Below are 17,881 nucleotides of genomic sequence, written 5' to 3'. Positions count from 1 at the left end.
GTGATCATGTGATGCCCCACCTGACCATGACGTCATGGTCACATGATGGGTCAGATGACTGGAAAAAGGGGCGGAGTTTCGATGACGTCGACGGCTTAAATGGTGCAGTGATGCCGGCGTTCTTTGCTGTACTGCCACACGCGGGACCCAGCACACAGACTGACGAGGAACTGGAACCAGTCTGCATCGTGGGAACAGGTCCACTGACTGGCTATTCCTGACGAGCTAAGTAACATCCCCTCGACCCCCATTTGTGATTGCGGCTAATGTCATACTGCCACACTATGGGAGGTGTGTGAGGGAGGCATGATACATATCAGCTGTTGTGAACTAACTAATGCTGAGTATATTCTGTTGGAAATTCTGGTGACCTGCCTCAACCTGAGGACAGGCCACTGCTACTGCTGCTGTTGTCAATTTCTGTGGGCCCCTGACTAACTGTAACACAACAGGGAAACGCGTCGGGCCACTTCATGTCACTGATTCTTTCAGCAGGAATTTATGTGTATATGTGTTGGGTGATCACCGCGTGACACCCTAAACACACTATTTCTTTCAGGACACGGATCCTCGTAGGTCTAGTGTCATATTCACAGCCGTCTTCAGGGACCTGGGAGCGGTTCTGTGAGTGGTGTACCTTATCTGTTTCTAGGCATTCCTCCCCCCTCCTTTCCCTCCCCTTCAGGACGAAGCTGGGCAGTCAGAGCACTGCTTAGGGACTTACTAGGGGCTGCATAGGAGGTTGCGGTGTCTAGGATTAGGGCCCTTATACCAGGTGAACACTAGGGGCTGAGACCCAGCATTCCCCTTCCCCCTTCCCTATTCCCTCCCTAGAAGTGTCTGTACAATCACTAGGAGCAGGGTGGATGTCCACCCCTCCTTTATCTTTCTACACCTCATATAAGGGCAACTATTTTATTATAAATATTATTAAAAGTTAAATATTAAAGGTGACCATTATTCCAATTAAATTGTTCTACGTAATTACTAGGTACCTATACCCGAACGGCTTCTTAATTATTTAGTCTAGTCCGTTGAATTCTGAATAAGAGTATGGCTGGGTTCCTGGAGATTGGGTTTGAGCATGTGTCCAGACTTAATGCAGTTAGTGAAGTTTTTTCAGAAAAAGCCCTCACATTGACCAAATACACCCCTTCCTTTAAGGCGGCATTTAAAGAATTAACTAAGGCATATAAAGAACAGGTGACCTCGTGGTGGGAAATACAGTCCCTAGATAATTATATTAAACATAAAATTGTACCAAGGGGCCTCCGAATTCCTCTGTTGCCAGCTAATAGGTGTAGAAGTCCCAGGCTCACTTCCAAGTGGGAGTAGGAAGCAACAGCAAGCTCCCTTCGTTTTATGGATCTTCTACTTGAAGAAGAAAAACTGAAGCTGGAAGAATTAGACTCCTCTCTGAAAGGTCTGATTGAGACCATTAATAAATTCTGACAGGAGCCTGATTTCCCCAGCAAAGAACTTCAGCTCAAAAATACCATCGACAAATTCGAATATCACTTGAAGGAACGCAAGCACAAGTAATACATCCGTGACCTTCAGGACTTTAGGGATAATAGAGTCTATACTAATCTGGACGTGACGGTCATCCCTAAGAAAAAAGCTGAGTCTGACGTTTCTTCAAGTGATATTGAGGCCTCTGAGGGAGAGAGGGATAGTGGGAGACAAAATAAAGGAAGAGGGAGAGGGAGATCTGGGGGCAGGGGAGGCAGAGGGAATCAGGAGGGTAGGAGCCGTGGTTTTTTAGAACAGACAGTACCGTACCATCTACGACAAAGGAAATCACCTCCGGATATCAACATCCCTCAGAACCCCCCCGCACAGATCTTGAATCTACCATCTGAGCCATCCACCCAAATCCTAAACCTCTCAAAAAAAACTCTTTCACCATCTGAACTTAAAATCCTCAGTAAAGGTCTGTCATTTGTCCCCACACCTCCCTTTAATCTGTTTAACTGGGTGAAAGACCTTCATCTTTTTGTTAGAAAACTGCGCTGGTCCAAACATTTTTCCCTAATCAACAAACGTGAAAGTAGGGAATTAGGCGTCCTGCTAGACATTCTGCAGGATGTTCACCTCCTCTATAGCCTCTCTGATACTATCCCAGTGGATGGAAAGGGTCCCTTCACCGTGCTAAAAAACAAAAGCACAAAGATGCCACCAATTGGTGACCCCAATTGTGTGGATGTGTTCCTGCATCAGGTCCTTGCTGACCTTGACCACCTTAAGGTATCCCACAGGAAGCACAACTGCACTAGGGAAGAACATCTTGCACTGAGGAGTCTCGAAAAAGACAAATGTGTGACGATAAAGCCCTCTGACAAGGGGGGCAATATTGTGGTCCTATACACCCCACAGTACAGGGAAATGTGTCTGAGGCTTCTGTTGGATGGAGAAACCTATGAAAAAGTGAAGATTAACCCAACCAAACAATATCAAACACAAGTACGCCTCATGTTAAGGGAAGCCAGAGAACAAGATCTTATCTCCCTAGATGAATTGGCATTCCTAGAGTGTCGACATCCACAAGTCGCTACATTCTACTCGTTACCAAAAATTCATAAGGGCACTGTACCCCTGAAGGGACGTCCCATCGTCTCCGGCATCAATAGCCTTAATCAGAATGTGGGCGTGTATGTGGACCGGATATTGGCCCCCTTTGTCAGAGCGCTGCCGTCCTACACCAGGGACACCAGCGACCTACTGGGGAGACTGGAGGGAATTATTTTGGAGGACGACTGTCTCCTGGGTTCTGTGGATGTGGAGGCTTTGTACTCGTCCATTCCACATGACTTTGGCATGAAGGCAGTGTCAGAATTCCTGGCCATGAGAGGTTGCCAGTTCACTAAACACAATGCTTTTGTTATGAAATTGTTGCACTTCACTCTAACCTGCAACTATTTCATCTTTGACGGGTCCTTCTACCACCAGCTCAGGGGCACCGCGATGGGGAGTCCTTGTGCCTCGTTGTATGCGAATCTGTTCCTGGGCTGGTGGGAGAGGGAAGTGGTGTTCACCGACCCCCCTAGCCCACTCACCACACCTGTGGTATGTGGGCCAGATATATTGATGACATCTTTATTATCTAGCGGGGGTCGGTGAGCACCTTCCGAGACCTGGTGGACATTCTCAATGTGAACCTTCTAGGACGCCGGTTTACATATGAGATGTCTGCCCATTCCCTGCCTTTCCTTGACATTCGGATTGATAAGGGACCGGAGGGTGAACTCCTCACGCAAACTTATAGGAAACCAACAGCTACAAACTCTCTGCTGGAGTGGGAGAGTTTTCACCCGGGCCCTTTGAAACAAGGAATTCCAACAGGTCAATACCTGAGGATGAGAAGGAATTGTTCCTCCATCCATCAGTTCAAGGAACAGGCAGGGAATCTCCATCAAAGATTTCTAGAAAAGGGTTTTCCAGACCATGTCCTAAGGAAAGCATACCAGAGGGCACTTAAGTCGGACCGTACGGGGCTGTTACATCCACAGAGATCCCAAAGTGAGGAAAGAGTGATTCGCCTGATAGGCACCTACGACATGGGGGCTGAGGAGTTAAAAGAGATTCTGAAGAAAAACTGGGGAACTCTTTTGCTCGATCCAGACATTGCAAAAATGGTGACTCCGCATGCCCAAGTCACCTTCCGAAGGGGACGTAACATCAGAGATCATGTGGTGCATAGCCACTTCTCGGGTGCTGGTACCACATCAACCGCCTGGCTACGAGCACCACATGGCTCTTACCATTGCAGTGGCTGTGTTGCCTGTCCCTACATCCAACAGGGGCATAGCTTCACCAGTCACGTGACAAAAAACACATACACTATTAAACAATTCATTAATTGTCGCACTAGTGGGGCGATCTATCGAGCACAATGTGTATGTGGCCTGGAATATATTGGTAAAACTAAGCGGGAGCTGCGCAGGAGGATAGGAGAACATCTGGGGGACCTACGTCACCAAAAGGACACCCCCCTGGCACGCCATGTGACAACATTCCATGGCGGGGACTACTCACAAGTTCGATTTATGGGGATTGAGGCCGTACCACCCCCATATAGGGGAGGGAACTGGGACCAAAAGATCCTACAAAGAGAGACCTGGTGGATCTTCCAATTAAAAACTGTCCACCCACAGGGACTTAATGAACAACTCTCCTTCAGTTGTTTCATTTGAGATATTCCCTACCTCCTGCGCAGCAAATATATTTCAGCGGTCATCAGGGCCACCAATTGACATCATAGGACCTCTTGATTTAATATCACACATTCCAGGAACAGTGTTGCGAATGTTGCAGCAATGCCTGAAGTGCATTTATCCCCTCTGCACATCTATATGAGAGATGTGTCACTTGAAGTACACAGCCATTTCCCTTTGATCTTCACCGGCCAAAATACTCTAATAGGTGACGCTGCGCCAGTCCTATTGTGGTTCACAGCGGCGCACCATCCATCTGAATGAAATGGAATTCATTCATACCCATTATGGTGGGGTGATCCCCTATCCCTGTAGGGCACCCCCACACAACATCTCCGCCTTTAGTCTCATGGGGACTCAATGTTGTAGCTACCCTAATGAGACTCCAGTATAGGGGGCCAGCGGCTGTGACTTTTATATCGATAGCACACCCGCTTACTATAATAATCCCCCTGTCAACCTCTCCCTATCTCACTATGGTCGAAGGACCTGCGATCATGTGATGCCCCACCTGACCATGACGTCATGGTCACATGATGGGTCAGATGACTGGGAAAAGGGGCGGAGTTACGATGACGCGGACGGCTTAAATAATGCAGTGATGCCGGCGTTCTTTGCTGTACTGCCACACGCGGGACCCAGCACACAGACTGACGAGGAACTGGAACCAGTCTGCATCGTGGGAACAGGTCCACTGACTGGCTATTCCTGACGAGCTAAGTAACATCCCCTCGACCCCCATTTGTGATTGCGGCTAATGTCATACTGCCACACTATGGGAGGTGTGTGAGGGAGGCATGATACATATCAGCTGTTGTGAACTAACTAATGCTGAGTATATTCTGTTGGAAATTCTGCTGACCTGCCCCAACCTGAGGACAGGCCACTGCTACTGCTGCTGTTGTCCATTTCTGTGGGTCCCTGACGAACTGTAACACAACAGGGAAACGCATCGGGCCACTTCATGTCACTGATTCTTTCAGCAGGAATTTATGTGTATATGTGTTGGGTGATCACCGCGTGACACCCTAAACACACTATTTCTTTCAGGACACGGATCCTCGTAGGTCTAGTGTCATATTCACAGCCGTCTCCAGGAACCTGGGAGCGGTTCTGTGAGTGGTGTACCTTATCTGTTTCTAGGGATTCCTCCCCCCTCCTTTCCCTCCCCTTCAGGACGAAGCTGGGCAGTCAGAGCACTGCTTAGGGACTTACTAGGGGCTGCATAGGAGGTTGCGGTGTCTAGGATTAGGGCCCTTATACCAGGGTAACACTAGGGGCTCAGATCAAGCATTCCCCTTCCCCCTTCCCTATTCCCTCCCTAGAAGTGTCTGTACAATCACTAGGAGCAGGGTGGATGTCCACCCCTCCTTTATCTTTCTGCACCTCATATAAGGGCAACTATTTTATTATAAATATTATTAAAAGTTAAATATTAAAGGTGACCATTATTCCAATTAAATTGTTCTACGTAATTACTAGATACCTATACCCGAACGGCTTCTTAATTATTTAGTCTAGTCCGTTAAATCTTATAGCAGCAAAGAAAGAAGCATCAATCAAACAGATAACCATGGCAACCAACTCCTCCCCACTGTGCCAGTATAATAGTCTCTGACTCTGCTAACTCCTCCTCTTTCTTTGGTAACGACCGACGTCCAGAACTCTGAAGATTAGAACCAAACTCTCCAAACACGGAAACCGAAATCCAACGGCAAGCTGATCGGTTCTTCAACGGAAGAAGGAAGCTGGAAACTCAAACACAAATCGCGTCCAGAAGACAGTATATTCATCCTATGAAATAAATAAACAAGACAAAGGTAGAAAACGTCCCAATATCTCATCAAAGATTGACATCAGTGCACGGTAATGAATATACAGCAGAATCAGATGATAAAATCAAAGCACAATGACAAATAAATAATGCATAACAGAGAAAAAACTCTCAGGGAGGGTATACAAAATGGGAGGTGCAATACTCGCCTCCGTGTCTTTAATAAAATCATGACTTTACGTCATAAAATAGGAAAATCATGTCATTTTATTACATGACACGGAGGCTCCTATTGCGAGTTCAAAGCTGACCTACAACCGAGGAAAAAACGTGAACAGAAGGCCTGAAATAAAACTCACGGAATGTAGATACACGAGACCAATCCGCCATCTTCATAATATCTTCTAAACGCGCTCCAGCCACCGCCATAGAAGTTGCGGAAGCTCCTCTAGTGGAATGAGCCGTGAAAAATCGCAGTATCAACACCTGCCAAAGCCATAACCCATTTCACCCAACGGGCCAAGGTGATAGTGGAGACCGGACGGAAAGGACGCCTATAAGATAGAAAAAGTTCCGGAGAAGAAGAGGAACGATGCAAAGCCATACGAGCCTCATATTCCTGAAGACACAACACCGGACAAAGAGCCGGAGAATCTGGGAAACTGGGGTAAGACACCGACCGAATACTGGTTTTGGTGCGACGCGAGATGTTGAACGTGACTCCCTCAGGAGTAAACGAACAAGCTTCATGATACAAAGCGCGAACGTCCGACACCCTTTTGCACGATATCAAGCAGAACAAAGACACCAGCTTGGCTGCAAGATGACGAAGAGAAAGGTCCGTATTAGACGGCCACGAGGAGAACAAGGTAAGCACCAAAGAGACGTCCCAAGTTGAAGAGAACCGAGGCCTAGGAGGTCGGGATAGGCGGGAACCCTTGAGAAGTCTGCAAACAAGAGGGTGTTGACCGGCAGGACACCCGTTAAACCCTTGATGAAATGCGGAAATGGCAGAACGGTATAAATTGATGGTACGGTAAGCCTTACCGTCCTCAAAAAGTGAAGCGAGAAACTGAAGAACTTCGGTCACAGGACATGATACGGGATCCTGGTGCCTAGCCAGGCACCAATCAGTCCAAGACCTCCAGGCTGATCGATAAGCTCGTCTGGTTCCCGGTGCCCACGCTTCGTCCAAAAGACGTCGAGCTGTTTCCGAAATTCCAGCGATGTCCCAGGGTTCCCCGAAATTCTGCATGCCAGGAGATGAAGAGAGCGTCGAGGATGAGAGGATGATCTAGACCCCCTGGATTCAACAAGAGGCCCGGAAAAACCGGAAGAAGTAGAGGGCACTGAACCAGGCATTCCATAAGCTGAGGGAACCATGATTGCGTGGGCCAGAACGGAACTATGAGCACAAGATCCGCTCTCTGGCGGCGGGTCTGAGATAACACTCGAGACACCATCACAAACGGGGGAAAAGCGTACGCAAGGTGGCCGGTCCAATCCTGGAGGAACGCATCGACTGCTTCCGCGTCCGGATCCGGACGCCAGCTGTAAAAGCGTGGAAGTTGGGCGTTCAAACGGGACGCAAAGAGGTCTAAAGAGAACGGACCCCAATGGGAAGATATGGATGAGAACACTTCCAATCTCCCGAGTCCGAGAGGAAACGTGAGCTCTAGTCTGCGTGAGTATTGTGGAGTCCCGGCAAATACTCCGCCGTAACTGTGATTTCTCTGTTCAGGCAGAATGTCCAGAAATCCCGAGCCAAACTGGACAGAATCGCTGAATGCGTGCCTCCCATGGCATTGACATACCGAACTGCGGAAATGTTGTCCATCCGCAGTCTGATGCAAATTTTGGACAAGCCGCTCGCAAAACTGCGAACTGCAAAGGAACCCGCCAGAAGTTCCAAGGCGTTGATGTGGAGCTTGGATTCCTCTGGAGACCAGGGCCCTCCTGTCATCACACCCTCGCAGTAAACACCCCAGCCGAGAAGGCTGGCATCCGAGTCTATCGTGAAGTCCGGACGGGGACCAGCTATGGCCTTCCCATTCCAGGTCTCCAAGTTGTGGATCCACCACATCAGTTCTTCTCTGGTGTCCTCGTCCAGGGTAACTAAATCCGCGTAAGATGCTCCCGCATGGAGGTGAGCAATCTTGAGACGCTGCATGCCGCGGTAGTGCAAGGGAGCCGGAAACACAGCCTGAATGGACGAGGAGAGGAGACCTATGACTCGGGCAAGATGTCGTAAGGGAACCTGTTGGAGAGACAGAGTATGAAGAAGTTCCTTGCGGATGGAACGAACCTTGGCAGACGGAAGGCTGAGAGACATTGTGGAAGAATCGATGGTGAATCCCAAAAATTCTATTGACTGGGCCGGGGTAAGTGACGACTTCTCCAAATTCAGGAGGAATCCCAGCCGGGATAACAGGTCCATGGACCACTGTAGATGGGTCAGAAGAACAGAAGGATTCTGAGCCAATATAAGGATATCGTCCAGATAAATAATCAGACGAATTCCTTGACTGCAGAGACAGGAAATTACCGGACGAAGGAGCTTGGTAAAACACCAAGGGGCGGAAGAGAGACCGAAGGGCAGACAGGTGAACCTCCAAATCTCCGAGTCCCAGAGAAAACGAAGGAGATCCCTGGATGGTTCGGCCACCGGAACCGTCAGGTAGGCGTCCTTCAAGTCCAATTTGACCATCCAATCTCCCTGTAGGAGCAAATCCCTGAGGAGGTGGATACCCTCCATCTTGAAGTGTCGATATTTTACAAAAGCGTTTAGTGCCCTGAGATTGATCACGGGTCTCATCTGGCCTCCTTTTTTGGCCACCAAGAAAACGCTGCTGATAACACCTTCCGAGGAAGGGGGGGCCTGCTCTATGGCGCCCTTCTGACACAGGGCTGACAGTTCCTGATGTAAAAGCAATTGTGATGAGGCCGGGAGAACCGTAGGATACGGGGACGGAATCTGGATATGGGGACAAACTAACTCTATGTGAAACCCTTGAACAGTCGAAAGGACCCAAGGGTCTGCCGTGATGGTTTTCCAAACATGGGAAAAAAGACGGAGCCTGCCCCCTACACAAGGAGTCAAAGAAAACGGTGACATCAGACTTACCGAAAGGACGTCTGGAAGATGAACCTCTGACTCCACGTGAACGCCAAGACGAACCTCGGGAGGGGAAGAAAGCAGGCGGTTGACGGAATTCCTGGTTGGAGGGTCGATAAGAAAAGGAGCCTCTGCCGGACCCGCGGGTCTGGTATGATGAACGGCCGGACAGGCGGCCCCTAGAGCTGCCGGCCCTGTTAGAGACCCATCCTTGGAACACTCTCTTCATGGATGTTTGAGCCTTATCGAGGGCAGTGAAGGTTCCCACAAATCGGGAGAGATCCTTAATAAAGGAATCTCCAAAGAGCAAGCCTTGAGCTTCTTTGCCTGTCTCAGTAAGGGCTAAATTGGATAACTTAGGCTCTATTTTAAATAGGATTGCCTTACGACGCTCAATCGATAGCGAAGTATTTACGTTGCCCGTGATACACACGGCACGTTGTATCCATCCCCGGAGTTCTTCCAGGTCTACCAGGGTGTTCTGGGTTCTGGCTGACTCAGCCAATTCAAAGATTTTCGTCAATGGGCCCAAAAGGTCCAATAACTTGTCCTGACAGGACTTCAGGGCTGATTCAAGGCCCTTCCTGGGGTTCCAGCCCGACTTAGCTAAAAATTGACACATTTTTGGGTCAACTACGGGTGTCTCGCAGACTTTGTTAGGTATAATAGGTCTGGGACATTCGGCCTTTAGTTTATTACGCGCCTCTTTAGATAGAGGTTGGCGTATACGGGCCTCCAAATATTTGGCAATATGAGAGGACGGAAGCCATTCCGCCGACCTCGGATGGTGGAGAGCATCCGGGTCAAAAAGGGGTTCCCCTGCAGGATCCAAAATTGCTGAGGTATCAAAAGGAACCTCAATGGGCGCTGTTGATCCCGAGGACGGGCCTGGCAGGTCCGAATCCAAGGGATCCTCCTCCTCTATATCCACCAAGTCCAAAGACTGATACTGAGCCTCCTCATCAGAATCTGGTTCAGAACCCGATTCGTTATCATGTTGCGCTCTGGCGCATTTCCATTGCCTCGCCTTTTCTGCCTGGCGGGCGTAGGCTCTTTTGCGCGATCGATGCGCGCCATCAAGGGTGGCTATATTTCCACCAGTCATAGTGGTTCTGGAGGCAGGTAATGGTATTTCAGGTGGTGAGGGCCCCAAAGGTGCCGAGGAGGAAGGGCCAGCTATAAGGGCCTCAGTAATAGAACTAGAAATGGCCGAGGACATAGACCCCATGGCGGCCTGTATTGCAGCAGTCACAGAGCGCTGTATGGCTAAGGACTGTGCCTCAGGAGTAACAGCGTCTGAATCTTGTATGTGAGGCACTGAATCCATGCCCTCAGGGACAGGGCTAGACACATGTAATGGAGCCTTGGACATGATGTAATATTACAAGCAGTGACAGGCTAATCGGCAAATAAATCAAAATATGTGCCAAATATGGTGGACCTAAGTAGTACTATTATGGGGCAGTAAAAGGAGGGCTCATACAATTGACTGAAAAAACAAAGAGACCTGTGAGGACGGAGCTGTACGTAGTAACTCCCGGTGCCGCCGACTAAGACACAGGTGGAAGTCTCGCGCTCTCCCGCGAGAACACTGTGGAGAGTGCGAAAACCAGCTGCAGAAGGGGAAGAAGACGGCGGCCGAGATCTCGCGAGTAGGGATGAGCGAACCCGAACTGTATAGTTCGGGTTCGTACCGAATTTTGGGGTGTCCGTGACACGGACCCGAACCCGAACATTTTCGTAAAAGTCTGTGTTCGGGTTCGGTGTTCGGCGCTTTCTTGGCGCTTTTTGAAAGGCTGCAAAGCAGCCAATCAACAAGCTTCATACTACTTGCCCCAAGAGGCCATCACAGCCTTGCCTACTATTGGCATGGCTGTGATTGGCCAGTGCAGCATGTGACCCAGCCTCTATATAAGCTTGGGTCACGTTGCGCTGCACGTCACTCTGCTGATTGAAGCATAGGGAGAGGTTGCAGCTGCGACGTTAGGGCGAGATTAGGCAGTGATTAACTCCTCCAAAAGACTTCATTCTGTGATCGATCTGCAGCTGTGGATCATTGAAGTGCTAATATTGACTTGCTCACTTTTTTGAGGCTGCCCAGAGCGTTTTTAGATCACTTTTTTTCTGGGGTTATCGGTGGCCATTTTGTGACTTGTGGTGCGCCAGCACAAGCTATCACCAAGTGTATTTAACCATCAATAGTGTGGTTATTTTGTGCTATATCCTACATCAGCTGCAGGCTGAGCCTGTGTCACCGAAGTGCATTTAACCATCAACAGTCTGGTTATTTTTTGGCCATATACTACATCAGCTGCAGGCTGAGCCTGTGTCACCGAAGTGCATTTAACCATCAACAGTCTGATTATTTTTTGGCCATATACTACATCTGGTGCAGGCTGAGCCTGTGTCACCCAAGTGCATTTAACCATCAACAGTGTGGTTATTTTTTGGCCATATACTACATCAGGGGCAAGTTGAGCCTGTCACCCAGCGCCTAAAAAATAGACCTGACATTTCTATTCAACCAAATCTGTACTGTTTTAGCTGGTCAAGTTATTTGTAGAGACCGTAAAAGCACACTTTTTGTTCTGGGTTGAAAAACTATTCCCAAATTTGCCATTCTCAAAATAACTAGTTTCTGCTATATGAGGCCTACTTGAAATCTATCCCAAAAAGGATATCTTACATTGAAGGTACTGATAGTGTCATTCAGAAAAACCTAAGACACACGCTACCGTGCAGATAGAAGTCTGATTCTGAGATTAAACCTTAACCTGTCACACAGAGCTAAAAAAAACAGGTCTCACATTTCTATTCAAGCAAATCTGTACTGTTTTAGCTGGTCAAGTTATTTGTAGCGACCGTAAAAGCACTTTTTTTCTTCTGGGTTGAAAAACTATTCCCAAATTTGCCATTCTCAAAATAACTAGTTTCTGGTATTTGAGGCCTACTTGAAATCAATCCCAAAAAGGATATCTTACATTGAAGGTACTGATAGTGTCATTCAGAAAAACCTAAGACACACGCTACCGTGCAGATAGAAGTCTGATTCTGAGATTAAACCTTAACCTGTCACACAGTGCAAAAAAAAAACAGGTCTCACATTTCTATTCAAGCAAATCTGTACTGTTTTAGCTGGTCAAGTTATTTGTAGCGACCGTAAAAGCACTTTTTTTCTTCTGGGTTGAAAAACTATTCCCAAATTTGCCATTCTCAAAATAACTAGTTTCTGGTATTTGAGGCCTACTTGAAATCAATCCCAAAAAGGATATCTTACATTGAAGGTGCTGATAGTGTCATTCAGAAAAACCTAAGACACACGCTACCGTGCAGATAGAAGTCTAATTCTGTGATTAAACCTATACCTGTCACACAGCGCAAAAAAAAACAGGCCTCACATTTCTATTCAACCAAATCTGTACTGTTTTAGCTGGTCAAGTTATTTGTAGTGACCGTAAAAGCACATTTTTTTTTCTGGGTTAAAAAACTATTCCCAAATTTGCCATTCTCAAAATTGTGGTGAACGGGAACAATGAGGAAAACATCTAATAAGGGACGCGGACGCGGACGTGGACATGGTCGTGGTGGTGTTAGTGGACCCTCTGGTGCTGGGAGAGGACGTGGCCGTTCTGCCACAGCCACACGTCCTAGTGTACCAACTACCTCAGGTCCCAGTAGCCGCCAGAATTTACAGGGATATTTGGTGGGGCCCAATGCCGTTCTAAGGATGGTAAGGCCTGAGCAGGTACAGGCATTAGTCAATTCGGTGGCCGACCTTGCATCCAGCACGTTCACATTATCTCCCACCCAGTCGTCTGCAGAAAGCGCACAGATGGTGCATGAAAACCAAGCCCATCAGTCTGTCACATCACCCCCATGCATATCAGGGAAACTGTCTGAGCCTCAAGTTATGCAGCAGTCTCTTATGCTGTTTGAAGACTCTGCTGCCAGGGTTTCCCAAGGGCATCCACCTAGCTCTTCACCAGGGGTGGAAGAGATAGAATGCACTAACGCACAACCACTTATGTTTCCTGATGATGAGGACATGGGAATACACCTCAGCACGTCTCTGATGATGACGAAACACAGGTGCCAACTGCTGCGTCTTTCTGCAGTGTGCAGACTGAACAGGAGGTCAGGGATCAAGACTGGGTGGAAGACGATGCAGGGGACGATGAGGTCTTAGACCCCACATGGAATGAAGGTCGTGCCACTGACTTTCACAGTTCGGAGGAAGAGGCAGTGGTGAGACCGAGCCAACAGCGTAGCAAAAGAGGGAGCAGTGGGCAAAATCAGAACACCCGCCGCCAAGAGACTCCGCCTGCTACTGACCGCCGCCATCTGGGACCAAGCACCCAAAGGCAGCTTCAAGGAGTTCCCTGGCATGGCACTTCTTCAAACAATGTGCTGACGACAAGACCCGAGTGGTTTGCACGCTGTGCCATCAGAGCCTGAAGCGAGGCATTAACGTTCTGAACCTTAGCAAAACCTGCATGACCAGGCACCTGCATGCAAAGCATAAACTGCAGTGGAGTAAACACCTTAAAAACAAGGAAGTCACTCAGGCTCCCCCTGCTGCCTCTTCTGCTGCTGCCGCCTCGGCCTCTTTTGCTGCTGCCGCCGCCTCGGCCTCTTCTGCTGCTGCTGCCGCCGCCTCGGCCTCTTCCTCTGCCTCTGGAGGAACGTTGGCACCTGCCGCCCAGCAAACATGGGATGTACCACCAACACCACCACCTGCGTCACCAAGCATCTCAACCATGTCACACGGCAGCGTTCAGCTCTCCATCTCACAAACATTTGAGAGAAACCGTAAATTCCCACCTAGCGACCCTCGATCCCTGGCCCTGAATGCCACCATTTCTAAACTACTGGCCTATGAAATGCTGTCATTTAGGCTGGTGGACACACACAGCTTCAAACAGCTCATGTCGCTTGCTGTCCCACAGTATGTTGTTCCCAGCCGCCACTACTTCTCTAAGAGAGCCGTGCCTTCCCTGCACAAACAAGTGTCCGATAAAATCAAGTGTGCACTGCGCAACGCCATCTGTGGCAAGGTCCACCTAACCACAGATAAGTGGACCAGTAAGCACGGCCAGGGACGCTATATCTCCCTAACTGCACACTGGGTAAATGTAGTGGCGGCTGGGCCCCAGGCGGAGAGCTGTTTGGCGCACGTCCTTCCGCCGCCAAGGATCGCAGGGCAACATTCTTTGCCTCCTGTTTCCTCCTCCTCCTACTCAGCTTCCTCCTCCTCTTCTTCCACCTGCTCATCCAGTCAGCCACACACCTTCACCACCAAATTCAGCACAGCCCGGGGTAAACGTCAGCAGGCCATTCTGAAACTCATATGTTTGGGGGACAGGCCCCACACCGCACAGGAGTTGTGGCAGGGTATAGAACAACAGACCGACGAGTGGTTGCTGCCGGTGAGCCTCAAGCCCGGCCTGGTGGTGTGCGATAATGGGCGAAATCTCGTTGCAGCTCTGGGACTAGCCGGTTTGACGCACATCCCTTGCCTGGCGCATGTGCTGAATTTGGTGGTGCAGAAGTTCATTCGCAACTACCCCGACATGTTAGAGCTGCTGCATAAAGTGCGGGCCATCTGTTCGCGCTTCCGGTGTTCACACCCTGCCGCTGCTCACCTGTCTGCGCTACAGCGTAACTTCGGCCTTCCCGCTCACCGCCTCATATGCGACGTACCCACCAGGTGGAACTCCACCTTGCATATGCTGGACAGACTATGCGAGCATTATCAGGCCATAGTGGAGTTTCAGCTGCAGCACGCATGGGTCAGTCGCACTGTGGATCAGACACACTTCACCACCAATGACTGGGCCTCCATGCGAGACCTGTGTGCCCTGTTGCGCTGTTTCGAGTACTCCACCAACATGGCCAGTGGCGATGACGCCGTTATCAGCGTTACAATACCACTTCTATGTCTCCTTGAGAAAACACTTAGGGCGATGATGGAAGAGGAGGTGACCCAGGAGGAAGAGGAGGAAGAGGGGTCATTTTTAGCACTTTCAGGCCAGTCTCTTCGAAGTGACTCAGAGGGAGGTTTTTTGCAACACCAGAGGCCAGGTACAAATGTGGCCAGACAGGGCCCACTACTGGAGGACGAGGAGGACGAGGATGAGGAGGAGGTGGAGGAGGATGAGGATGAAGCATGTTCACAGCGGGGTGGCACCCAAAGCAGCTCGGGCCCATCACTGGTGCGTGGCTGGGGGGAAACACAGGACGATGACGATACGCCTCCCACAGAGGACAGCTTGTCCTTACCTCTGGGCAGCCTGGCACACATGAGCGACTACATGCTGCAGTGCCTGCGCAACGACAGCAGAGTTGCCCACATTTTAACGTGTGCGGACTACTGGGTTTCCACCCTGCTGGATCCCCGGTACAAAGACAATGTGCCCACCTTACTTCCTACACTGGAGCGTGATAGGAAGATGCGCGAGTACAAGCGCACGTTGGTAGACGCGCTACTGAGAGCATTCCCAAATGTCACAGGGGAACCAGTGGAAGCCCAAGGCGAAGGCAGAGGAGGAGCAAGAGGTCGCCAACGCAGCTGTGTCACGGCCAGCTCCTCTGAGGGCAGGGTTAGCATGGCAGAGATGTGGAAAAGTTTTGTCACCACGCCACAGCTAACTGCACCACCACCTGATACAGAACGTGTTAGCAGGAGGCAACATTTCACTAACATGGTGGAACAGTACCTGTGCACACCCCTCCACGTACTGACTGATGGTTCGGCCCCATTCAACTTCTGGGTCTCCAAATTGTCCACGTGGCCAGAGCTAGCCTTTTATGCCTTGGAGGTGCTGGCCTGCCCGGCGGCCAGCGTTTTGTCTGAACGTGTATTCAGCACGGCAGGGGGCGTCATTGCAGATAAACGCAGCCGCCTGTCTACAGCCAATGTGGACAAGCTGACGTTCATAAAAATGAACCAGGCATGGATCCCACAGGACCTGTCCATCCCTTGTGCAGATTAGATATTAACTACCTCCCCTTAACAATATATTATTCTACTCCAGGGCACTTCCTCATTCAATACTATTTTTAATTTCATTTTACCATTATATTGCGGGGCAACCCAAAGTTGAATGAACCTCTCCTCTGTCTGGGTGCCGGGGCCTAAATGTGTGACAGTGGCCTGTTCCAGTGGTGGGTGACGTGAAGCCTGATTCTCTGCTATGACATGAAGACTTATTCTGTGCTGACATGAAGCCAGATTCTCTGTTATGCGACCTCTCTCCTCTGCCTGGGTGCCTGGGCCTAAATATGTGACAGTGGCCTGTTCCAGTGGTGGGTGACGTGAAGCCTGATTCTCTGCTATGACATGAAGACAGATTCTGCGCTGACATAAGGCCAGATTCTCTGTTACGGGACCGCTCTCCTCTGTCTGGGTGCCGGGGCCTAAATGTGTGACAGTGGCCTGTTCCAGTGGTGGGTGACGTGAAGCCTGATTCTCTGCTATGACATGAAGACAGATTCTGCGCTGACATAAGGCCAGATTCTCTGTTACGGGACCGCTCTCCTCTGTCTGGGTGCCAGGGCCTAAATGTGTGACAGTGGCCTGTTCCAGTGGTGGGTGACGTGAAGCCTGATTCTCTGCTATGACATGAAGACAGATTCTGTGCTGACATCAGGCCAGATTCTCTGTTACGGGACCTCTCTCCTCTGCCTGGGTGCCTGGGCCTAAATGTGTGACAGTGGCCTGTTCCAGTGGTGGGTGACGTGAAGCCTGATTCTCTGCTATGACATGAAGACAGATTCTGTGCTGACATAAGGCCAGATTCTCTGTTACGTGACCTCTCTCCTCTGCCTGGGTGCCTGGGCCTAAATGTGTGACAGTGGCCTGTTCCAGTGGTGGGTGACGTGAAGCCTGATTCTCTGCTATGACATGAAGACAGATTCTGCACTGACATAAGGCCAGATTCTCTGTTACGCGACCTCTCTCCTCTGCCTGGGTGCCTGGGCCTAAATGTGTGACAGTGGCCTGTTCCAGTGGTGGGTGACGTGAAGCCTGATTCTCTGCTATGACATGAAGACAGATTCTGTGCTGACATAAGGCCAGATTCTCTGTTACGCGACCTCTCTCCTCTGCCTGGGTGCCTGGGCCTAAATGTGTGACAGTGGCCTGTTCCAATGGTGTATGACGTGAAGCCTGATTCTCTGCTATGACATGAAGACATATTCTGTGCTGACATAAGGCAAGATTCTCTGTTACGCGACCTCTCTCCTCTGCCTGGGTGCCTGGGCCTAAATGTGTGACAGTGGCCTGTTCCAGTGGTGGGTGACGTGAAGCCTGATTCTCTGCTATGACATGAAGACAGATTCTGCGCTGACATAAGGCCACATTCTCTGTTACGGGACCGCTCTCCTCTGTCTGGGTGCCGGGGCCTAAATGTGTGACAGTGGCCTGTTCCAGTGGTGGGTGACGTGAAGTCTGATTCTCTGCTATGACATGAAGACAGATTCTGTGCTGACATAAGGCCAGATTCTCTGTTACGCGACCTCTCTCCTCTGCCTGGGTGCCTGGGCCTAAATGTGTGACAGTGGCCTGTTCCAGTGGTGGGTGACGTGAAGCCTGATTCTCTGCTATGACATGAAGACAGATTCTGTGCTGACATAAGGCAAGATTCTCTGTTACGCGACCGCTCTCCTCTGCCTGGGTGCCTGGGCCTAAATGTGTGACAGTGGCCTATTCCAGTGGTGGGTGACGTGAAGCCTGATTCTCTGCTATGACATGAAGACAGATTCTGTGCTGACATCAGG

Source organism: Bufo bufo, chromosome 10 (genome assembly GCF_905171765.1).
Source record: "Bufo bufo chromosome 10, aBufBuf1.1, whole genome shotgun sequence".
NCBI classification, from domain to species: Eukaryota; Metazoa; Chordata; class Amphibia; order Anura; family Bufonidae; genus Bufo; species Bufo bufo.
The sequence above is the reverse complement of the archived record's forward strand: the minus strand, read 5'-3'. Positions refer to the sequence as shown.